This window comes from Diplotaxodon limnothrissa, linkage group LG18 (assembly GCF_057381915.1).
Source record: "Diplotaxodon limnothrissa isolate DT_005_m linkage group LG18, D_limnothrissa_male_GT1.1, whole genome shotgun sequence".
NCBI lineage: Eukaryota > Metazoa > Chordata > Actinopteri > Cichliformes > Cichlidae > Diplotaxodon > Diplotaxodon limnothrissa.
In genome coordinates, this window is record NC_140613.1 from 35,837,897 (window position 1) to 35,864,310 (window position 26,414).

General features: G+C 42.9%; 1 protein-coding gene across 2 annotated transcripts in view; it reads left to right on the plus strand.

Moving 5' to 3' along the window:
- thrb (thyroid hormone receptor beta) overlaps positions 1-26,414 on the plus strand; it is a 132,366-nt gene that overhangs the window by 73,928 nt on the left and 32,024 nt on the right. For both annotated transcript variants that reach the window (XM_085377157.1, XM_085377158.1), the window contains exon 2: positions 11,110-11,173. The gene's annotated coding sequence lies outside the window, so the exon portion shown is untranslated. The remainder of the gene's footprint in view (positions 1-11,109; positions 11,174-26,414) is intronic.

Genomic DNA, 26,414 nt, shown 5'->3' on the forward strand with positions numbered 1-26,414 from the left:
TTGGATTTGTGGTGCCTGAAATGTTACACCAAACATCCACCGCCATGAAAAAACTGCTTGTTTATCCAGCTCTTTGGTACGGGAAGGTTGCCACCCATCTTACTTATTAGCTTACCGTTTTTCTATTCTGTCCTGTCTTTGCAGCCCAGTGTGTTCTCCAGGGAACCTGGCAACACCACAACACAAGTGTGGGCTCTCCTATAGGTGTCTCAGTTTAGTGTTTCGATCACTTCCTACTCTTTGCATGTGTGATAAAGAGCAGAATGCTTGTTCTAGATGAATGGGGAAGGGGTGGGCAACATTTTTCTTTGCGGCTGGTTGAAGCAAAAGGTCTCACATTAAAGAAAACCCCAAAACAAATAGAAGTTGCAGAGCATAATGGTCAGCAGAGATTTCTACAGTGCAAAATCATACATGGCCTTTGGTTCATTGCTGATTGGCCATAGGTGTCATGTCTTTGTGTTAGCGCTGCAGTAGATTGGCCACCTTTCCGGGGTCTGTCTTGCCATTTGCCCGGTGATGCCTTGGGTAGGCGCCGTCCTTCTTGCTACTCTGATAAATGTTTAGTTTTCCTTGTATGATCGCAGGCCCGGCTTAGACATGTTCCACAGAGCATTTCTGGCCCTTGGGCCCTATTTTTCTTACCCATGTGTTTTATAATGTAGGTCAAAGTGCAGCATGTTCTGTGAACAGACTTTGAGCTGATATTACTGGGTCAACTTTGCTCTTACATGAAACAATTACAGAATGAAAGGAGCTAAAATACTAAAAAAAGGTCAGCAGTTCGAGTCCAAAGGTCCTTTCTTCAAATCAGTTTTTTTCTGCACACAAATAACAGCAGAAGTTTTTGTTTGTTTGTTTGTTTGAGGACTTTATTGTTGTTTATCAGCAGAAATAATGTTTTTTTAATGTAAATTGTGCTTGTGTTCATATAATGAAAAAAACATGCTCTCCTCGTGTTTTTGTGTTGGGTAGATTCCCAGACTTCACGCTGGCTGTAAGCTAACTGTGACTGTGAGCAATGGTGTCACATGCTTGCACAGTTATTTATGCTTTAGCTTTTGGTCCTGTGGTTGCTTTGCACTGATAATTCTGCATAAACTGCCAACAGGATGTCATTTTATGAACAAACACAGACTGTTCATGTCCGTGATGGTCCATCTACCAAGACTAGCTCAGATTAAAAGGTTGACAGGACATATAACCTGCTAACAAAGGTACAGTTTGTTATTTGTAATCTGACCATAAACTTTCACCATATAACCCAGTATGTGTTTCCCATCAGCAACAATTTACCGAGTTAGAGCAGAGCGAGTATGTTCTGTTACTGGGAAGAAATGTTTGTTCCACATGAACCCGGCAGCTCAGACGCAGCGTTTCCCCTGGATAGACCTGTAATCTGTGTAGAAGAAGACTGAACATTACTTCCCACCACATCGGACTAATCCAGTGTTTGGGATGATTGTGCAACTCAAACATTATTCTAACATGTTGCAGATGTTCCTGAGTAACTTTCGTCTCTGAACTGTACCTGGAATCTGGTACCGGTAGGCAGCAGTATCCTTTTCCATATTTCCATGGATCTGAAATAATGAATCCAATTTTCTTTCTTCCACAGTAGGTCCACATTTCTCAACTGAAGCGTTTTGTTTCCGTTTCAGAAACCACGCCAGCCTTCGTCTCACAGTTCTGTGACGTTGATATCATTGTTGGCAGTATGTATGTACATGTTACAGTATTAAATGATACTTTGAGTGGGACTGTTATCGGTCATGGTTACATACTGAGGGTTTGGACAAACCTCTCATATAATGTGTTTGTTTCTGAGCAAACAATGCCTCACTACAAGTTTCATCTTCTTCTTCTTAAATATTGCAGACAGGCTGTCAAATACACTGCACTCTGTATTTTGTGTTTGATTGTCTTGCCATGGTCAGCTTTGCATTTTGCATCACAAATGTTGCAGACAGCGTTGTCTGTGTCGACTTTTGTAACCACGCTCGGTACGGCTTTTGTTCTCCAGCCGGTGTGTTTGTTGCTCTCTAACACACGGTCACATGGTCTCATTTTTATTCCTTTTCTAAGCTCGATGTGCTCTGCTACCGAAATGTGACACTGATTCATTTAGAGTACATCAGTACTGTGTAGTATTTATGTAATTTGGTTGTTACAGTCAAACCTATGAGGCTGGTTACCCATCGTACTGCTTGAACACACATACTGTGACAGACATTATCACAATGATGCACCTGACAAAAACAGGAGGAACACACATTACAGCTGATTTGTAATGCTGATGAGAAATATGTTGTGTACAAACTGAAGACATGCAAAAGACCTGCCAGATTTTCTTTCAACAGCTGCATCAAATGATCCAACAGATGGTTTAATGGTAGATAATGGCACAAATACCAGTAACCTGACTGACTCACATCTTAGTATCAGTCTTGTGTGATTCACTAAAATGCTCTCTATCCCAAATTTTGAATTTGGGTGTTATTTCAGTGTGCTATCTTAAACAAAACAAGAAACACAGAGTACATGCTGACAGTACTACTTGGTGCTACAACAGGGCTTTGCATTCGTGAAAACTGTGGATCTTCTATATACAACCCAATGGATCGTTGACACGTTGTGCAGCTGTGCGTCGTGTCCAGCTGCTCTGTATATCCAGTCTCATTTTTTCTCTCAAAAAGGAAGGAAGACTGTGTGGTGATGGTGAGGACATCCTGAGCTATGTGACCGATCTCGTCTTTATAGTAACAATGTAAAAACATAGCTGTGGAGATTAGCTCTGTGTGTTTAAATCCTGCGTTCTGTTTAAATCGATGTAGTTAAAGCTAATCCTGGCTGTCAGTGATAAACTAGTTCTTTACTTTGTGTTGAAGTACTTTTTTTTTAAGCTAACAAGTACTTGAGTTAGGCGCTGCTTCAAGTGCAACAACTTCAGGGCGCAGAGCCTTATTCAGTTTATTTAGACATGTTATTAAATGTGCAGTTAGAAGTCAAATAAATACATAGAAACTGATACACCGGACATATTATACTGCTTATTTTTATACTCATTTTATTTTTTTACATCAAAAAAGAAAATTGTAACTTTTGTATTTTATTATCATTTTTTTATTTTAATTTAAGCTCCAAGTCTCACAGGCCTACAGACAGGCAGGAAACAGCAGAACAAACGCTGTATTCTCCAACCAGTTGGTGGTGTTTGCTGGACTTTGCTGGGAGTCGCTGTGAATAAACAGTTTGCTAAAGCCTCACTCACACAGGCCTAGAGACTGGTCAGTGACCCACTGGAAACCAGTGGCTGCAACCAAACATAAAAGGTGCACCTTTTACTTTGAAGGCGAACTTTCTCGTGTTTGCGGCGGACACACTAGCACAAATTGTAAATGGCGACTTCCACGCAAACAGCAGGCGCCTGCAGCAGGGGCTGTCGGGAGATTGCTGACCGTTCTCTAGGCCGGTGTGTCTGAGGCATGATCAGCTGAAGAAGCATTAAATGAAAAGCTCCCATGATTAGCTGAGTGAAAACAGGTTCAAATAATTGGTTCAGTGGGTAAACGATATGTCATTTCCCACTTGCAGGTTGTGATCAAGCCAAAAAACATCAAAACGCAAATTTGGATCCATTTGTCCCAACCAGACTGAACTGTATTCTTAGCTGTTTATGGTAATGATACGAAGGTAACGTTGTTAACACTGTCACTGCACTGAGCAGCAGACATGCATCCTTTGAATCAACAGAAAAATAATTCACACTTCTGTGTCAGTGCGCGCACAACTCCTCCATCTCACGTAGCAACATCCAGCATATGCTGCTGTGTCAGAGCTGCGACCGTCACTGTGGAGCTGGACTGCTAAAGGCCAGCAGCAGGACCGAGAAGAGCGAGCTGGCACACAAGGTCAATGTTAACAACACTGCCGGGTAAAACAGTGTAAACAAGGTTCGACGGAGCGCTTCAGACTGTGTAAAAGAGGCTAAACGTTTAAAAGATACGATCAGCAGCTGTAGGACAATCAGTTCATCAGATCCTGTTTTTTACACCACGGTACCTGCGTGTCTTTGGCATCTTATGACGTTATTACATGTAATAAGATCAAACTGTATGCAGAAATCGATGTAAACAGATAAAACTAATCAAATTCAGTGCAAAGTAAAATCTGGCATTTAATTATTCATTTTTTGGTCTTTCATTAATTGATCCATTCTTATTATTTTATACATGTATTCCCGTGTGGATAGTAGTTCTGTCTGGTCTAAAGAGACCTGCTCTGTGTTTGGGGTGAATCGTTTGACACTGGGTACTTTAACCTAGTGGGGCCGATCGTGGCCCAAGAGTTCGCCTCGTAATCAGAAGGTTGCTGGTTCGAGCCCCGGCTCGGACAGTCTCGGTCGTTGTGTCCTTGGGCGAGACGCTTGCCTACTGGTGGTGGTCAGAGGGCCCGGTGGTGCCAGTGTCCGGCAGCCTCGCCTCTGTCAGTGGGCAGCTGTGGCTACAATGTAGCTGCCATCACCAGTGTGTGAATGTGTGTGTGGATGTGTGTGTGACTGGTTGTGTAAAGCGCTATACAAATACAGGCCATTTACCATTTAACTGTCTTTAGGTGCCAGATAAAAAAAAGACACAAAATGGAGAAAAACAGGTGTGGACACGAGGCTGAAGGAGATACACATCAAACTGTGGCTTATACGTCTCAGTGGAGCTCCTCTGTGTGTGAAGACATAAGTTTCATTAGGATTGGCCCGCCCTTTAAGTGGTATGGTAGAAATAATCTAGGTAATTGTTCATATTTAGGGAGTAGCAGAAGCAGTAGTTCATTCCAAATGATATATTTGTGCTTAGTTTATCCCCTGTCCTTCACTAATCCAGTATCTTGCCCCCCCTCTCATCTCGTCTCCCATCCTTCCTCTGCAGCTTTCTCTCGCTCTTTTCTTCCTTTCTCCCTCCATTGTGAGCAGCTTACTGCAGTATCCTTAAAGTCCCTTGCCTATGTCCTTAGTTGTCCTCTCGTACCCAGCCTGCACTGGAGTGATCTGGAGCTCTGTCAGCTCAAGATGGGTGTGCACTTTGATGTTGGAAGAGAGGATTGTGTGGTGGGTAGATGCTACGATGTTGCTTTATATATTCCTTTCAATAGTTTCCCTTAGCGGCAACTGCTGTCATCAATTTGAAAAGGACTCTTTTCTTCCCTCCTTTTTCCCCCATTCTGGCCCCTCAGACAGTGTCCACGAGGCTGAAAAAATGGGGCAAAAAAACACGCTATTGCTGCAAACAGTCTGCATGCAGGGGAATTGTCCTGACGCGACCCGCGCTCGCTCACAGAGGCAAAGGCAGCAGCGAGCTCGAAGGGAGGCGTCTGTGTGTGAGTGCATGTGTGTAACGTGGGGCTTTCAGCAGGCAAACAGATGCATGACATGCTTGCCTGCATATATTTTTAGCATGTCCATGTCTTAGTGTGTGCACTCCATCCACACACTGTCTCCTCTGGAGCTGTAAATATTACGCGTAGCTGATAGTACTGACTGATACTGGCCTCTTCTTGATATTATAATTATGTCACTATGTGCAAATATGAAACCTATTTTTCGAGAGCATAATGCAGAAACTGGTCACACCATAGTTCTTACATCACAGTGACTCCAACTCCAGGTTTACAGTGTTCTCAGTACTTAATGTAGGACCAATCACATGTTGGTAGACATCGGTGTAAGAAGGCTGCGGGCTCTCGGTGAGTCGGTCCAATCCCATTCAGATATGTCATCGAACTGGGATTGTGAAAGTTTGAGGGCTGGGGTGATGAGCTGCTCTCTATGTTGTGTTTGTTCCTGGAGTGTCTGGACTTTTAGCACATTGCTGCGCTCTTATGAGCTGCCACAATATTAGGAACCTGGTTTTAGTGCCGTCAGTGTTGGTGCATGTTCACTTGCTGGTTTGTTCAGGGTTTGATAGAGTTAACTCTGAGCAGCCTAGCTCACTGTGGTTCTCGCTGTTTGATTGGGTCTCTCATTGGCCCATGGCACTCTCACCGTCCATTCAGTTATCTGAACCGTTGAGCTTACGTTCTTCTGTTTTGACACCTTGAAGGAGTTTTTTAAAGAGTTCCTATAAGGTTTATGTGTCTTCATTCTTAATCAGATTACTGCGTCTCTGTGGTTCCCATTCTTCATCCGTTACCACAGTTTAAATATGTAGAGCTAGTTTAGTCGCCTTCAACTCCTTTTGTTATTGTTTGTTAGTTTTTCTTGTTGTAAAAAGTCTTTTCGGGGCTTTTATTTAGCTGTTGAATATAACGATGAGTTTTGCTTCTAGAGTTTGTACTGAGCGCATCTTTTTTTCCTTTATCTTTAAAATATTTCAAAGGTCATTTAATTCAGCGGTCCCCAACCCCCGGCCCACGGCCCGGTACCGGTCTGTGAGTCGTTTGGTCCCGGGCCGTGAGAGTTGAGGCTCGGGTGTGAAATTGATGGTTTTCAGGGTTTTTATCGTTAACTCGGTTCCCTGGGTCTTTCCCGTGTTGTAGTTGTGCGTCTTATTTTGAAAGAAATGTGTTACCATAGCGACCAGAGAGCATTGAGGGGCAGAGAGGAGGACGTTACTCTCAATGTTGTTGGTGCACTTCAGGAAGACGCTGCTAATAAAGTTACACAATTACACACTGAATTTGTGTTTAGTGTTATATTTACAAAATACCACAGTTTTTGTTGTATCTGTTATTTTGTCGTATTTATCCGCCACACCTTAAACTCCGGTCCGTGAAAATACTGCCTGATAATACTGACCTGTCTGTGGAGCGACAAAGGTTGGGGACCGCTGATCAAAGTTGGTTCAGAAAAGTTGTGTAGGCGCCCTGTTTGTCCAGTATGTCTCTGGTCTGTAAACTGGTTTCTTCCAAAATGTGGTAATGTTGCATAACATGACATTCAGAAACACTGCAGTGTAGATCCCTGGGTCTTGTGTAAAGCACAGTAGGTCAGAGCGCACAGTACCGGAGTCTGCGAGCTAATAGTGAAGGAACTGAGCACTCAGTACTCATCAGGCTGTAAGCATAAAGTTTCGACTTGGGATCAACCCTACCGCCTAGTGGTGTTGGCCAGAGGAGCCGATGGCGCGATATGGCAGCCTGGCTTCTGTCAGTCTGCTCCAGGGCAGCTGTGGCTACGACTGTACCTGCCTTCACCAGTGTGTGAATGTGAGAGTGAATGAATAGTGGTATTGTAAAGCGCTTTGGGTGCCTAGAAAAGCGCCATAATATAAATGCAATCTATATGAATGCAATCTATTATCAATGCAGGATCAACAGATGTGCCCATCCAGATGTTTAACCATTTACAACCATTACAGCTCAGCACATCAAAGCCCTCGTTGACTTTTCTCTCCAGGCCCAGAGAGAAGGTCATTCTTATCTCACTTTTCTTCTCTGTAAACCTTTCACACATGTAACTCATGAAGATGACTAACAGCAAAAGGCGAAAGTGGATGTTGAAATGTGCGTCACATTTTCAAATATAACTCCGATCACTATGGAAACTGAGTGTATCGTCTAGGGTTCCCCCCCTCAGCCACACTCACACACCTTCTTGTCATGTCTTTGCTTTTCGCGTTTCTTCTCCAAGACACACAAACACACACTTCTGACTAACAACAGATGGCCCTCGGTCCAAAAACACTTGTTTGTTGAACATATTTTGGAAGCAGAATTCTCTGGGCCCATATGTACACAGACGTTATAACTGTAGCTGCGTTCAAGTTTCACAAAGTAGAGCAATTTCATACACACAATATATAAAGTAGATTTTATTTTTACTACACCACAAAGACTGTTGACATTAACCAGTCCAATAGGACTACAGGTCACATGAGGCACAGCTGAAGTCCAAACACGCTGTAGGCTCCACCAGGCTGAGGTCATGAACACTACGTTTGTATTAAAGCTGAACAAATCCAGTAGGGAGCCAAAGTCTGAAGCACGATTTGGAGCCTAGTGAAGTAGCTTTGGATTGAACTGCAGTTCTACATTCTTACAGATGTACACAGGACAGTAACTCCAACTGCAGACCTGACCTTCTCCACAGCAGGTTATCTTTGAGATGAACATAGAAAATGAACACCTACCTACCAATCAGTATTAAGAACAGTTGTGTGTTGATTCTTGGACAAGCCCAGGTGTAGAAGCTTTAGAGACAGTCTAATGTTGATGTCTTTCGGTCCTCCTCAGCACCCAGCTGGGTGGCCAGCACGGCGAAGCCCTCGATGCACCGCCAGGAGCCATCTTTAAATGGGTTTCTCCTTCTCGACAGCTCAAGAGACATCCTGGCGTCAGTGTCCTTACAAATGTGGCGCTAAAGACTGAATGACCAGAGTATTCCTGTGGCCAACTACTGGCAATGGATCAATGTAAAATTAGTAAAATTTGAATTATAATGACACCACCTGTTTCAATCAGTGACCACTAAGATTAATAGTAGCATCACTGTGTGACTGTGCCAGAACAATGTCAGACTCTGAAGATCCTCTCCCCAGTTTGACCAGTGACGACACGTGTAGCCGCAGGTCTACAGCTATCTGTCGGGTGGTGTCTAGAAAACAATGTGAGCTTCATAGATAACTGGCAAACTTTCCCCAGTATGGCTGTGAGAAAGAAGCCGTGTCTGCTTATTTCAGCTGACGTAACCAAATATCAGCAAAAGCACTATTTACACATTTACAAAGAATAACAGTTTCAACAGCAGCGCAGAGCAAAACAATAAAGTGTGCATGATTGAACCTGCTGGTTTTTGTCCTATAGTTGCAATAAGACTGTTTCAATGGATCAGTGGCCGTGTGTCAGAATCCAGCCAAAGACGCAGCCATGGCTGTAATTCATTTTACACTTAGCTTTGTTCACCGTAACTATTGTTCGTCTGCCTGTACTCAGAGTTTCTGATTTATTCCAGCCAGGCTGACAGAGGCCTACATTTCACTAGCTCCAACAGGTATATATTAGATCTATATTCACAGCCTTCCCACAGACATATCCATAATTGTAACAGCTGTCATACTACTAACAGTACTGCTAATAATGCCAATAATCAGACTGCTTCCCTTGTGGTCAGGTGACTCTGAACGATCAATTCATTATATGTTTCGTCCGTCTTCCCGTGATGCACTGAACGCACCACGACTACATTAAACGATGTCCTCTCTCCCACACTGTGTGTTGTCCCCTCCCTGTGCTCTCCTAATTAACCAACTAATGAGCAATCGTCAAGCAACAGGTTTCCAGGACCAACTTCATTCCTGCTTTTAATGTTTGCTGCAAGCAAGTTTTAAAAATTTGTTCCACAAGCCTTAATTTAGAAGTATGATCCTAAAGCAGGACTAAGACTTTTACTTGCTGAGTGTATATAAAAGTGGAAAGTACGCTAAGGCTGCAGCTAGGACTGGGCAATATGGCCCAAAATTCATATCTCAATATTCTTTAGCTGGATGGCGATCTACGATATATATCTCGATATTTTTTTAAGCCATAAAGCAAGAACAAACAGAGAGTTCTTAGTCAAAGCTGTGTCCCAGATGTCACACAGGCACTTTTATTAACATACAGCGCAGATGTGCATGAAAAAAAATAAATTATCAGCATTTATTAAATAATAATGCTGCATAAATAAAATAAAACTATGTTGTTTTTGTGCATAACAAAGAGCTCACAACTGTGCAGTCAAAATGTAAACTAAAAGACGCTAACTGTTAGCGCGGTTAGCGCAGTCAGCTCGCTGTCCATCCCCACGCACGGGGCGATCCGCGGTAACAGAGATTTGCCGTGTTAATGCAGTTATGCTGTTAACGTCTTTTTAACCAGATTAACGCTACCAGCATTAAAATAATAATCTCCAAATGTTTTCTTTTTACCGAGCAGCTCCTCTTTGACAGCTGCCGTGTCCGTCTTGTGCTGCCTGCAGGTGAAGCGATGGGCGAGGCAGAGTAATGCTGCGCAGAGACAAAAGTGGACGAAAGAGAGGCAAACTTGCAACTCCACAAGTATAAATATAACGTAACACAGACTATATCGATATAAACGATGTTGTCAGATCTTATATCTCGTATAAAAATATATCAATATATTTAAAAACTCGATATATCGCCCAGTCCTAGATGCAGTACATCCCATGACTCTGTTTTTGTTTTGCTTTCCTCTCAGACTGTTTATGAATACAAGTGCATACACAGACACTGTACAGCCTTCATAAGTAAAGCCAGTATACACTGTAGAAATAACACCTGCCTAAAACAGCGTGTGCTGTCATCTTGGGTAAAAAAAGTTGTCCTTATAACTTGCTGTAATAAATTGTTGTCACCTGTGATTGCAGCAAACAGTGAGCTAACACAACAGAGCTGCAGCTGACTCTGAGCTGCAGTTTCAGCTGCACCTGAATGAATGCATGTGCATGAAATCTGTAGACACTACATACTAATCAGGGCTGTGCACTGTTGTTTTGAATAGACGGCAGTATTAAAACAATTACTGTCTGTCAGATGAAAGTGTGGCAGCAACGTTTCCCAGTGGAGATGCAGATGTGAAAAACACACATACACACTCCTGTTTGCAGACACAACATCAGCTGTAAGTCTGATTACGAGTGATTAGTGTTTCATTGGAGAGGGATGATCACCACTGCCCTGCACTGAATGTGTTCCTCTCACTCATCAGACCAGCTTCTCTCCTGTAGGCGTCTTTCATCTTTCCCCGTGATCTCAGCATGAAGTTAACAAATGATTTGTTTCTGCTTCCCTGCACATGTTGTGCTGTCATCACTATGATATTCATGGCCATTGTTGACTTCAAGGCTGCACACAGAGAAAAAAGACAAATGGATCCATTGCAAGGCAGCCAGTCCAAAAAGGAAATCCAAATTATAGAAGGGAAGAGCTTTCCCACCTTGTGTCTGCTTCAGCGTGAGGTTTGGATTTCAACTGTACCTACGCTTTAGTTAAATATTTCATTCCAATGTTCAAAACCTTACTGGGACCCTACTGGGATTTCATAGCTAGACTGTGATTATCATCTTAGTTTGTCATTACTCTCCCAAATCTCAGTGTGTGTTTCCTTGTGTTTTCGTAGGTGTTTCTCTGGGGGAGCTCAGCAGCTCCTCAGCACGGCCCCGAGTCAGACTTGACTTATTTTGGTAAGACCTTCATGTTGCTTCATTTTGCACAGTCAGAGTCCTGCAGCTTGCAGAATGCCAATACACAGCATCTCACACACACACACACACACACACACACACACACACACATGTACACACACACACACACACATGTACACACACACACACACACACACATGTACACACACACACACACACACACACACACGTACGTACACACACACACACGTACACACACACACGTACACACACACACGTACACACACACACACACACACACGTACGTACACACACACACACACACACACGTACGTACACACACACACACACACACACACACACACACACACACACACACACAATTAAACTCAAATCTTTGTTTATATCTTAGCCTAAGTCATTATGTGCCACAGCAGGCTCTGTTTATTCTGTTTGTTGCCTGCGTGTGTGTGTGTGTGTGTGTGTGTGTGTGTGTGTGTGTACGTGTGTGTGTGTGTGTGTGTGTGTGTGTGTACGTACGTGTGTGTGTGTGTGTGTGTGTGTGTACGTGTGTGTGTGTACGTGTGTGTGTGTACGTGTGTGTGTGTGTACGTACGTGTGTGTGTGTGTGTGTGTGTGTGTGTGTGTGTGTACGTGTGTGTGTGTGTGTACGTGTGTGTGTGTGTGTACGTGTGTGTACGTGTGTGTGTGTGTGTGTGTGTGTACGTGTGTGTGTGTGTACGTGTGTGTGTGTGTACGTGGTAAATAAAATTGGACATACATCAGCTGAAGAACTCGATGTCAAACATATTGTCATGTTTACCTGCTTCTGCTTCTTCTAACGTTTGTCCTCCACTAACAGTCCAATCCGATCGTATGTAACGATAAATGAACTAACTGTGGTTCCACCATGACAAAAGCAAACATAGTTCTAGTCCTAATAATAATAATAGTCCTATGGATAGCTGCATTCTTCATGAAGACATGAAATATAGACAGGTATGCTTGTGTCAGCACTGCAGTTCATTCAACAAAATAAAGGCTTGACAAAAGCTGTGGCGGTATCACTGCACACAACATGACTATTGCAGGTGCTATAATGGGCCCAGAACATCGGTCAGCGCATAGACCGTTTAGAAGAAGCATCAAAAAACGTTCTTGTAAAGTCTCCTTACAAAGTCTTTGGTGTCTTGAGATCAGATGTGATGAGCACGAGGTAGATCCTCTGTCACAAATCATCAGCCCTGGATGATCCTCTCTCCTGACCATCATTTAGAAAAGTTTTATTCTACATACCAGATGTTGACATGTGTTGGGTCATTGTTGTGCTGGACGACCCGTCCGTTCCCCGTCTCCAGTGTTACAGCGCGTGGCCCCGTCCGCTGGCCCCTCGGTGCGGTGAGGTTGTCCTGTATCCTTGGCAGAAAAGCAGCTCCAAAGCATATTTCCACCCTTGTGCTTGGCTATGAGGATTGTGTTCTTTGGGTCATACTTGGCATTTTCTGTCCTCCAAGCGGATCCGCTTGAGTCGGTGGCAGAGAGCTTGATTTTGGTTTCATCTGACCGTAGCGCTTTCTACCAAGCCACCTCTGAATCATTTAGACAAGCTGCCAAATACCAGTGGTGCATTGTGCACATTCACAATCCTGTCCCTGGTGTCCTTTGACAGCTCTCTGGTCTGTGATAGGTGGAGAGGTTGGAATGGAAGAAATTCATTATGTGGACACAGAATGAGTTGAGATCAAGAGTGTCTGTCACTGACTGACTGTAACAAGTCGATGGGAGCAAGAATTCTGGCCAGGAGATCAAATACTGGCTGTCTGCTTTGTGTTGATGGTCTGTCTCTCTCTAAATTACCATTAAAAACTACAGACTGGTTTTGTTTTTTTAATGAGCAAATTTTAAAGTTCACCAGGGGATCAAGTAATTATTTCCCTCACTGTGTCTTTATGTCACGAACAGCGACTGAGCACATGGATTCATCACATTTGGTGAGGTGAAGGCGCAGAGCTTTGTTCTCCTGTCTGCAGGACAATAAGGCTTTTTTGCAACCACAGATGTCCCTGATGGACATTTAAAAGAGTTTAGGGCACATTTGCTTCAGTGTCTCTTTTCAGACTCTGAAATTGTATCAATATTTTATACTTGGTTGTTGTGAAAGGACATATTTTAACTGAAACCATACTGTAAAGTGGAACAAATCTGTCAACCTGAAGGTAATTTTGATTCAAAATCAAAATCACAGACACGTGTCTACAAATAGCAGGCTGCAGCTAACTCGTTTGGGTGGAAGTCCGGTGGTTTATGCTACTGTGCTACCAAGCCTGCTAATTAGACAAGCCTGTGTAAGCTTTTATTCACCATAGCAGGGTGCTAGGCTGCAGTGCTACATTGCACATTAAAGAATGATGCTAAGGTTAGGAGGAGACTGCCATCAAACATATGAAAACATATAAAAACGAGCGATTCCTGATTGTTCTCTTTTATTCTTACTGTAGCTCAGGAGACAGAGCAGCTCAGCTTCTTATCGAAAGGTTCGTGCTCCAGTCCAAGTGTCCCGTTACTCTGTGCCGCGTTGATCAGAGTGTGAATGTTAGGAAGAACTGGGGGGGAAAGGTTCTTGTATAAGTTGGGTGTGAATGGATGAATGAGGCATGTTGTATGAAGGGCTTTACCATATCACTGATTCATAAATGCAAATTATTAGCTGTAAGTTGAATTAATGAAGTTATGGTTACAGTGCATTTTGGATTTAATGACTGAAACATTTCATAGGATAAGTAATATGCTGATATTATTTGCAGTGATGAAACGGAATAAGAGTGAAATCATAGTCACCCAGTTTCTTTTTATTAAATCAATAAAAGGTTTTAATCAAGAAGCAGGTTGTGATACTAAGCTCTGGCTGTACTTCACGGTAATTATGTCAGATAACATTTCATGTAAATCAGAAGGGACCTGAAAGTTACGTTCCTCACTAAAGTAGGGCTGGGTATCCTCACTGATTTCAAGAATCGATCCGATTTGATTTGATTCGGGGAAATTTTGCCTCAGACAGTCAGAAATATTATAATTCTGATCACTTATCAGTACATATCTATATTTTTATATCTATAAAAAGAAAGCTGACACTTGCGAGACTTTTATCAGAGGTGTGAGCGTCACAGCAGAGGCCTCTGTGCTGAAGTAGCTGAGGATAAAACAGAACAACATGAAGGCAGTTTTCCTGGCCTGGGTTACAGAGTTACAGAGGTTTAGAGACACAGCATTTTGCAATTCTGCATAATCTTAAAAAGTTTAAATTTGTTCAGTATTGAACAGCAGAAATGAGGCTTTCTTTTCGGAAGTAAGTAAAAAAAAAGAAAGAAAAAAAACAGTCTGCATTCCAAGTTTCCTTGGGTCAGATGCTACTGCCCAAATACAAGTTCAGTAAATATCTCCCTGCACTAGCTGCCTGTGACTAATCTAACATCCTCTAATTAAAAGAAACATAGATTTCAGTCAGCAGTTGTTTGGACAGTTATCTAAAGCCACCAGCTACAGTCACAGACTTCTGCAACCATATAATTGAAGCTGTGGCCATTCCAGCATGATGTACAGTATATTGCAAGCAGGAAATACAACAGTAAGTACAGTACGTACAGTAAGTATAGAACACAGTTTTCTAAGTAAATATTTTTGTATTATATATTTGTAAAGGTGCTATTGATGTGAAATGTTGGTAACAACCCATCCAAAGAAATCAAATCCATAAATTAACTTATAATAATAAGAAATGAAACAGGGGGAAAGTATTGAACACGTGAAGAAAGGGAGGTGCAAACAGGCAGGACAGTCATGACACCAGCAGAAATCTGTCAGAAATGAGAAAGTAAGGCTGGTTCAGTCCCAACTGATGGTCATTACCAACACGTCACACAAGAAACATCTCATGATGGCCAACAGGAAGACAGATGCAATTATTTTAAAGAAAACGATGAGCTGTGCACTCAACTAACATGGCCTGTACATGCACTCACTCATGCAGGATCCATCGCACTTAGACAAGCCTGTGAGATACGGGGAGGATATAGTCTGGTCAAAACCGAACGCTTTGGATGCTGTAATGCACACCGTGGTTGGAGGCCAAAAGGCTCTCATCCCCAAAACACCGTACCAACAGTGACGTTTGGAGGTGTGAACATCATAGTGTGAGGCTGTTCTTCAGCGTGCGACACTGGCACGTGTCATAATCAATGTCCCCTGTAATGTTTCACGTGTCTGAGCGAACACACTAACTCCCTGAGCGTCCCTTGGACCACTGTGAGCAACAGCAGACGTGTGCACTGTGGTCACACCAGCATCCGATCCATCCAAGTTACATGTTTATTAAAGTAATCTAATTACAGCATTTATGTTAGACTACTTTTAATTAACTGCTTTAGCCCACTTACAATGAAAATTATAAAAATCGTGTTCCTGTCCTGTGCAGCATGTTAACACTATTGGAAGGAAAAATAACTTCAACTCCAATTTTGAAAACACAACTTTCTTTCTTTTTTTTATTAAATAAAGCTCTGACTGTATTCTGAGTCTGTGGTCTGGGAGAGAGTCTGTAACTCTGTCTGCAAAATACAGTAATTAATGACCAATGTTGGGCAGTTAATTATATAGTTACTACTTCAAAAAAGTAACTGAGTTATGCAAACAACAAAGTTTTTTGCAGCTGTTTACCTAAAAATGCAGCCAAGGCGTTTTTAAACAAACATTTCAAACTATTTACAGAACAATCAGCTGTTCTGCATCAAATCTGATGCCACACAAATTATTTGTGCCGCTCCAAAAAATAATTTCTGTCCACTATGAGATGAAGGAGAACAACAGCCTGATACCTGCAGGCCTGACAGCAGCAGATGTGTCACTGCTGTAACACCTGTAACACTCAGCAGTCGCCTCATTGTTCTGACACACACAACTACACACTAACTACACACTAACTACACACTGACTACACACTAACTACACACTGACTACACACTGACTACACACTAACTACACACTGACTACACACTGACTACACACTAACTACACACTAACTACACACTGACTACACACTGACTACACACTGACTACACACTAACTACACACTGACTACACACTGACTACACACTAACTACACACTGACTACACACTGACTACACACTGACTACACACTGACTACACACTGACTACACACTAACTACACACTAACTACACACTGACTACACACTAACTACACACTGACTACACACTGACTACACACTAACTACACACTAACTACACACTGACTACACACTGACTACACACTGACTACACACTGACTACACACTGACTACACACTAACTACACACTAACTACACACTGACTACACACTAACTACACACTGACTACACACTGACTACACACTAACTACACACTGACTACACACTGACTACACACTAACTACACACTGACTACACACTAACTACACACTAACTACACACTAACTACACACTGACTACACACTGACTACACACTGACTACACACTGACTACACACTAACTACACACTGACTACACACTGACTACACACTAACTACACACTGACTACACACTGACTACACACTAACTACACACTAACTACACACTGACTACACACTGACTACACACTGACTACACACTGACTACACACTGACTACACACTAACTACACACTGACTACACACTGACTACACACTGACTACACACTGACTACACACTAACTACACACTAACTACACACTGACTACACACTAACTACACACTGACTACACACTGACTACACACTAACTACACACTGACTACACACTGACTACACACTAACTACACACTGACTACACACTGACTACACACTAACTACACACTAACTACACACTAACTACACACTGACTACACACTGACTACACACTAACTACACACTGACTACACACTGACTACACACTGACTACACACTGACTACACACTAACTACACACTGACTACACACTAACTACACACTAACTACACACTAACTACACACTAACTACACACTAACTACACACTGACTACACACTAACTACACACTGACTACACACTGACTACACACTAACTACACACTGACTACACACTGACTACACACTGACTACACACTAACTACACACTAACTACACACTGACTACACACTAACTACACACTAACTACACACTGACTACACACTGACTACACACTAACTACACACTGACTACACACTGACTACACACTAACTACACACTAACTACACAAGATTTGTGCTAAACGTCTCAAATCTCTCACATCTCAAACACGCCGTCACTCCTAAAACTTCCCCCGTCCTAAACAACTAAAGGCCATGTTGCCATATCATTCTTTGATTGGTCCACATGGTACATTTTTCCACCAATAGGAAAGGCTGGGAGTTTTGGTGTTTTTGCTCACAGGCTTTCGAGCGTTTTCCTTATAAAACGCCGTTTTTACCGTTTCTTCCTGCAGTAAATATAAACAACGACAGTATTCAGGAAGAAAACCAAACATTGCAGATATTTTATCATAACTTTGGTTTTACGCGGCCGATCAACACAATTTAAAAACTGGTATAAAGTCCACACTTTTCCTGTCAGTTGTTCCGTCTGTCCTGCTCACATCTCCAATGGTTGTACACGTTGTCATTAACGTGGCTTCACTCCACATCAGCCGCTTTGCTAAAACACCGGCACATAAGGACGCTGTCATAGCCTGTCAGCCACGTTGATTAGCTGCGTATATACGAATGTGAATCGCATCATTGGCTGGACTTTGGGATAAGGTACATCGTTCTGATCCCACACGGGAGCAGCCAGTCACTGACTAACACTGCAAACAGAATTGTGTTAGGATGCCTGGGTCGTTGACCCAGGGTTTTGAGTTTATTGTATTATTTATCATTTCTATTCTTTGGTTTCTTCGTTAGAGTTCTGTCTTATGGTTTATGTCTCTGTGTAATCCTTAGTTGCTATATCCTCGTGTCCAGTCAGTGTCTGTCTGCCCTGGTCCCATGTCTTTGTTCCCTTTGTTGTAGTGCCTGCATGTGAGTCTGTGTCTTTAGTCCAGTCTGTGTTATGTTTCCTGTTTTATTTTGAAGGTCCATGTCTGATGTTAATGTATCTGGTTTTGCTTCCTTTGTCTCGTCAGGCCTGATTTGCCCCAGCTGTGTTTCCCTCCTGTTACCCATTCCCTGATTGCTCCCTCTGTGTATTTAAGCCCTGTGTTTCAGTTTGTCCGTGTTGGGATCTACCCTTATCTTGCTGTGTGTTCTGTCAGTCTTCTGGTGTAAGTTTATTTTGATATATCCAGTTATGCTGCATTTGAGTTTAGCATTAAAGCTGTTTTGAGTTCAAGTTTTGCCTCCGAGTGTCGGCACCTTGGGTCCTATTCCTGCCTGCACACAGCTGTTCATAAAAAATTGTTAAAGTTTTAATTTCAATTCAGGTTAAAAAAAATTTGTGTGCGCAACGCAGATTTTCTGTACACAGAGACCAGCAGTGCGCAATTACGCACGCGCGCAGCTTAGAGGGAACATTGGTCATTATGTATATTATGGTAAAATGGTAAATGGCCTGCATTTGTATAGCGCTTCACACATTCAGTCATTCACACATTCACACACTGGTGATGGCAGCTACATCGTAGCCACAGCCACCCTGGGGCGCACTGACAGAGGCGAGGCTGCCGGACACTGGCGCCACCGGGCCCTCTGACCACCACCAGTAGGCAACGGGTGAAGTGTCTTGCCCAAGGATATTTGGCATGAAGCCAGGAGGCAACCTGGGATCAAACCACCGATCTTATGATTAGTGGCTGACCTGCTCTGCCACCTGAGCTACCCATTATTATTGTATATTAATAATAAAAATGAAGGGATGATTAATGGAAGAATGTACTGAGACAATCTTGATAAAAATCTGCTGCCAGGATGATGAAGCTGAAACAATGATGGGCATTTCAGTGATCCCAAACACATCCAAGGGAACGCTCAGCTGGTTTTACAGAAAGAAAATAAAGCATGGCCCAGCCAATCAACTCCAACTGAAACTCTGTGGAAGGACTGAAGCTTGGGGTTTATAGGACTGTTTATGTGGCCGAATGGGCCGAAATCACACCTGAGCAATGCATGTGCATCGTGTTACCAGCATCTGGTGAGAGTTTCAGGTCAGAGGCACCTTTAGAAATGCATTTACTTAGAAACTTAAAGACGTGTATAGTACCTGTTTTACCTGCTGTACACATGACTGTGTGGCGGGCGTGGTTGTGGTCAATCCAAGGTGCAGGCACCTGCCGTGCCCCAGCCGCTCCCACCTGAGGAGTGGGTATGGTCGCTGAGGCAGGCTGCACCTTGGCTGGTCGCACCCTGGGGGCCTGCACGGGGGCCTGAACAGTCCGGACCTCCTCCACACCCACGCCACCGGGGGACGCTGGTGGGGTGGTGTCGGCCAGGACTGGATCCGAGCTGCCAGATTCTTAATCACCTCCATATGGTGCTCGGTCTGGTCCTGCAGCGTGACACCGCTGCCTGCTCCTGTTGCTGCCTGTCCTGGGTTTCGGCACCACTTAAGTGAATGCACAGCAGACCTGACCACATGTCCATGCTTTCCAGCATCTTTTATTCGCCACACGATTTACGCACACGGTTGCTGTACACACACAGTGGCCGCAGCTCTCCCACTGCCAGCCGTACTCGCATCAACAATAAACCCCACACTCAGGACCAAGTACCATTTATGCAGGTCGGCGTGATGAACCGATGCAGCTCCAGTGCGTCAGCTCCCAATGCAGCCGTGCCACAACCACGCCTGCCAACGTCTGTCTATTAAAAATGAAGCCTAACAGCTGGGTTGTGTCTCTCTGAGGAGATTAGTAAGTGAAAATAAAAAGGTTTCACTTAAATAGGAATATTTATTGATGATGACTTTAGGCACCAAATATCATTCATGGGTCTGCAGGTGACTGGCAGCTCCAGCTGTCATCCATGATGTGTGTTCTTGCTGCTGAGCATGACTTATTGGTCCCATTGCTCCCAGTAGATTATTCGGACCTACTCAACTCACGGTGCACGCAGTATAACAAACCACAGTGGGCAGCCTCTGTGTACAGAGAATTTAATGTAATATGATAAGTGCACTGGAGACTTGATCATTCAGCTGATTCTTCTGTCAGCTTGAATTCTTTAATGAAAGCACCATCTGCTCTCCCTTGTGTGATGCAGGTTGCCATGATGATGAGCGTGTATCACGTCGCATTGTGTGTTGCAGCTTTGTAAATCAAGTATTAGAGCTCCAGGCGTAGTGGCCGTCCGATGAAGATGGACTCTTATCTAAATGCCAGTTCAAATAACATGCATATTGGTCAATATGACGGTTATTGTTGACTGTTCCTTGTAAGTGCTGATTCATGATGCATGATGTAAACTGAAGACTGGGCAGGGCTGACATTTGGCTTTAGATAAGGCTTTTTCAAAACAACCACAGTTATCATTTTTATTATCATTTATTTGTCTGTTTTGTGCATTAGTTTAAATTGTCAAGCGACACAAATTCAGTGCAGAGATGAACTGTTGAACTATGGTTGAACTGTGAAAGCTACACGGTTGTTTTACTATCAAAATGAGTAAAAACTGACAATCCTGCCTCCGAAGCAGTTAGCAGCAAACTATACTTGAACCTCAGGTGACCAAGCTCTTATATACAACAAGTATAACTGGTCGTTTATGCTCCCATTATTATTTTATGCAGGAATACTGTTTTATCACCCCTATACTTTATCTGTGACAGATATTCTAACATTTAAAAATTCTGTTAACATTGTTTCACCGATTACGTTCATAATTTTTGTGGACAGATTGTCTCGGGGCAGCCTGAGGCTGAAGGTGTTGTGTTTCGTGGCCATATGATCTCATGTCTGATGTATGCAGGTGATGTGTGTAGCGGCCAGAATGAGAATTAGCACGTTTGAGATCATCGTCCTCAGACAGAAAAATTCCCCGTGCCATCTCCGTGTTGGTGTCCGAGGCAGAAGAGTTCAAGTATCTGGAGGACGCTCACAAGTATGAAAAGGATAAATGGGAAATGACGGCGAGATTGGACACTGTAATGGTCTGGTGTGGTGAAGAGAGAGCTGTGTGTGAAAGTGTTCTCACTCTCACATAAGGCCACAAGTAGCAAGTGAGGCCACATGGGCTGTGACAACAAACAACGAGGTCTTCATTGTTGGACCGTTTTTTAAATCCTTTATTTCCAGGCTTATTTCAAATATTTTATGCGTGAACCCTTAAAATGAGAAAAGTTAAAATGAGATGCCCTATAACAGAATAATTAGAAGGTAATTTAAAAAACAGAAGTTGCTATAAAATCAAAGAAATATATTTCTCACAACTTCAGTCACCCTGACTATGCCAGTGGGCCAATTCATGGAAAAAAGAGAGAAATTCTTGTTTGTGTTGTTGCTCGAAAATGTCAAAACGTGATTCCGTGGATGCACCACCCACAGACATCTTATTTGGGTGTTGGTGGGTCTTTGAAGAGGCTCCACCTGGAGTCTCCATAGTTCTCCTGGGAGACTTTAACACTTTGACAGAGACCTGGAGATGCATGATGGAAGGAAGAGTCTTGAGTTCTGTGCTAGGCATGGGTTGGCCATAACAAACACCATGCTCAAGCACAAGATGTGCATAGTGTACATGGCAATGATCGACTTTGCTGTTGTATCATCTGATAAGAGCAGACCTGTTATTTGATCACTGCCTAGTGAGTTAAATCAAAGGGCAGGGCGGCTGCTAGACGAAGCTGAAGCTGAAGAAAGCAGCGACAGTATTAAAGGGCCAAAAGGACGTCAGCAGAGCAGGTCACAGAAGAGGACTTTTGGGAGCCCTGTTCTGGCAAGCTCTCCGTGGACTCAGGAAGGGAAACCAGGGCTTGGCTCAAGCTGTGCTCAGCCAGAGGGAAGAACTGGTGACCCAGATTTGGGATATTGTTTAGCAGTGGAAAAAGGACTTTGATGATCCGAGGCAAAACTTCCAGTATAGAGAAGGCAGAGCCTGAAAACTCATGGGAAGCCACATCTATCACACTGACAGAGGTCGCTGCGTTAGTTAAGAAGCTCCCTGGTAGCAGCGCTGGTCGAGATTCACTTTGAGAGTCACTGTTTCACTGTAATGGAGAGAGTCAAAATATCAATCTAAATTGCAGACAAAGCACATTACAGTTGCATGTTATTCAATGAAATGAAATAAAATTCAGTGATGTCCTATAACCCAACAACTACAATCAATCAATTACAAATACTCCGTGTTCATAAAGCACACCTGTCCACAGACTTCATTTCTTCCATTCCAACCTCCCCACCTCCATGGCCAGACCAGAAAGTCAATGAAAAACATTGTAGACCACAAGAAGCAAGAAGCTTGGTGAAAAAGTGACAACTGTGACAACAGAGATGCAAGAAAAAAAGACTTTAAATTGCTTTTGGTTTGACTCCATACAAAATCTTGCCTCATGGGGTGAGGATGATGAGAAAGGTCAGGGATCAGCCCGAAACCGCTTGGGTGGAGCCTGATCAGTGATCCCAATGATGGCAGTTGGGACTACAACCAAAAACTGATAACACACTACGCCTTAATGAATTGAAATCTTGCAGCATCCACCAGGTCATGTGCCTAAGAAAGCTCAGGTATAGGCCCAACTTAAACTTTCCAGTGAATATTCAAATGACTCAGAGAAGCCATGACGGAGTGGCCGAGCCAGTCTCCAGACCTCAGGTCTGTAGGTGCAGAGAGCTGAAGCTTCAAGTGTCCAAGCGACAGCCAAGAAACCTGAAAGATTTCATTCCTATAAAGAGGAGTGGGCCAGATTCTCGCTAAGATGTTCGCAAACCTAGAGACCAACTACAAGAAACGTCTTACCACTGTGCTTGTCAACACGGTTTCTCCAAAAGTAGTAATGATACTCAAATTATGACTTTGGTATCATTATTTTTTTGTGGATTTTTGGTTGATATACAGTTTGAACTTACGTTAAAAGTTAGAGACTGTTCATTTCTTGGTAAGTGAGCAAACTTTTAAGTTATAGGGTGAGGAGCTCAGCCATCCAGAGGGATCTTAGAGTATAGCTGCTGCTCCTGTGTGTTAATAGGTGGGTTTGGTAAGGATGCTTCCTGAGTACTTCCCTTGGGAGACTTTCCAGGTAAGTGGAAGATAACAGATGGATGGACAGTTGCAAGTAGAAACATGTAGCGGTGGTCATAAATTACTGCACTTGGACACTTGATGATTGATTGATTTTTGTGCTGGTAGTCAACTCAGACACAGAAAAGGAGCTACTGACCAAACCAAAACGAGACCCGGGCTACTGAACTTGCCAAAAGAATAATTAGCTGGACTACAGTACAAGGAAATGAATTAAGGTGTGACCAAACTACACTTTGATAGTGACCGTGCTTATGACAGTAATGGCATGTTTACATTTCAGCACTTGTAAAAGTTGGCATGAATGTTAATGTAAGCAAACCTGGAAATGCATTGTATGATTTTGTGCTGCTCTGTTAGCTAAACACCACTGCAACGGCTCTAAGTGTGTGCAGCAAACCTTTGATCCAGACTTTCATGCAGCTTCAGTTTCTGTCAGCTGGGTCTGGTTTGAAGGACGCATGTGGTGACGGTACATTACAGATAGAAAACTTGTTTAAAAGTGGAGCACGGTGATGCACGAGCATGCTTTTCATTTATTTTGTGTCTCTTGCGTATCCGTTACCCTCTGCCTAAAGGTTTTACAAGGTAATTACACTGGAAGAAAATAAGGAAAACTAACTAATAACAGACAATGAAGATAATGAAGGGAAATTAAAATGCTCAGCAGTTAAAATCTGCAATTCTCCAGTTCAATGCTGAGAGAACAAGGTTACAAGTTCAGACATAGATCAGCTGAACTTTTATATAAAAGTATAAAGGAAATAAAAATGGACAATGAAATGCCTCATTTAGTACTCGTCAGTAACTATCAGTTAATCTGGTCCTTGGATGATAGCAGCGAGGAAGTGTACAGCATGTGCCCTATTACAGGCCTATTTCCTGTTTCCTGCCTTACCTCAGGATTCTGAACACATACATGTAAGTCACATCTCGTTCTTTATAGCCACTCTGTTTTCCCTCTGTTGTTGCCTCAGATGTGTCTGTGGCCTGGCTGTAAGTGACAGGTGGTCGAGCAGGTCACCTACTAACTGGAAGGTTGGTGGTTCAATCCCAGTCTGCTCCAGTCTGCATGCCAAATATGACCATGTTGCTCTCCGATGCATCCATCGGAGTGTGAATGTTAGATAGGAAGCAGCATAGAAAAAAACGTGAATGTGCAAGTTGTGTAAAACGCTTTGAGTGCTCAGAGTAAGAACCAGCATTTCAGAGTGATGGTACCTGATGTAGTGTTGGTTTGTTAGTGTGTCTATCTGGACATTTTGGAGAAGAAATTATTTTTAACACCAACAGTAATAAGGTTGAATAAGATAAACACCATCAGTAGTCACACAGTGTGAGGCTTTTTGGTGTCCACTTCCATGTTACACCCAAACTGAAAGTAATTCATGGAAATCTATCGAATCCTTAATTCAGACTTCAGATTGTGGAAAAGCAGCAGTACTTACCTTCACCAAAGGTTCTCCATAAACAAGGACTGATGCTGAAACCATACCACAGCACAGGAGTTACGATTTTATCACGTTTTTAAGGCTCTAATCAATTCGTAAGGGTCTGATTGTTATAGCTGATAAATATACACATATTCACAAAGGCTTATTTAGGATTGTAAACAAGACCCGTCGTCTTCAGAAAACGACTCTGTCGTCATCCGCAGGAGGAAAAACGCAGCCTCAAAGCAGTGCAAACCCTTGAATAAACCTAGCTTCCAAGCAAACAGAGTTCAGTGAGCTTGCAGTTGTAAGATGTGACATCTGTAAAGGACAGCATGCACTGACTACGGTTTCACTTTGTGACCGGAGATCACATGATTGTGATTTGACTCCAGCTGCGGCTCAAATCTGATTACAACAGACAGAAGCTGCTTTCATCTGAAACTCGATGACTTTGGTGACCATTTGAGTTTCATTCATCTTTGTGTTCGACTGTATTGGCCTAACTGTGGGTGATTCTGTCTTGGTCTGGATTTTCCCAAACCTGGTCTCCATCAGCCCAGTCAAGCTGAAGCACAACACATGCGATCTTTAAATCCACCATACGTATTGAAGCCATTTGTATAGCATGTCGTGTCCCTACCCGAGCGTTTTTACTTTTCTGACTTCAGTTATCTGATGAAAGTACAGCTATGAGAGAATTTCACATTTATTTATGGTGTTTGTGTAGCACTCTGTACACAACCTGGTGCACAACCTGACACTCAGAGAAACAAAAGGCTACAGTTTAAATTGATGATCGTCACAACTTGGTGCATTTTCATCAAGCAAAAGACAAAAGGTTGATTCTTTCAGGACCTCAGTTTAGTTGTTCCAGGAAACTCAAGAGTAAAAATCAATACCTGCACATGTACTTCAAGCAGAGAAATATGAGAAATACCATCGCTCCATCCCGGTAGCAGTGCTTCTGTCTTTTCAAAAGCAGGTAGAAAAAGTGTCTAGTAGGCTGTTCTGCTCTCAGCTAATGCAGCTAATGCTGCCTGCAGTGGAAGTCGGGACAGTAATGTGCAGAAATTGTAATTATAGAAAGTCATAAAGAGCACTGAGCTGTATCAACTCTGTATCCTTTTCACCATCTGTGGACCTCCTGTCTGATGGCATCAGGTTGTCTCAAACGCTTCCTCTGAAGAGTGCCGAACATGTGACTGTCGAATGAAGACTATGCATTTCCTCGTGCAGCATCGTGTTTTTAAAAAATGTGTGATGTTACTTACACAGCAACATCACACCATAACCCTCCACCATTAATGCTCATTCTAATGGAGACCGCTGCTTAACACAACCTATTAGTTTCAAGCACATAATGAATTGAAGTGCAGATTGTATACAGGGCCTGACCAAAAGATGTTACCACCACACGTAACCTCAGATTCCAGGCACCTACCACCCAGGGAACAAACACTCAGGTATTCCTGTTTGCATCCAGACCTTTGAGATGGTCCTCAGGAATACCCACACACGTGTTCAGTGAGTGTTAATCTGACCTCTGCTTGACTTCAGTTTTTATTCATTTCTTTTTAGTTATAATGTGTTGAAGCCTGCATCCT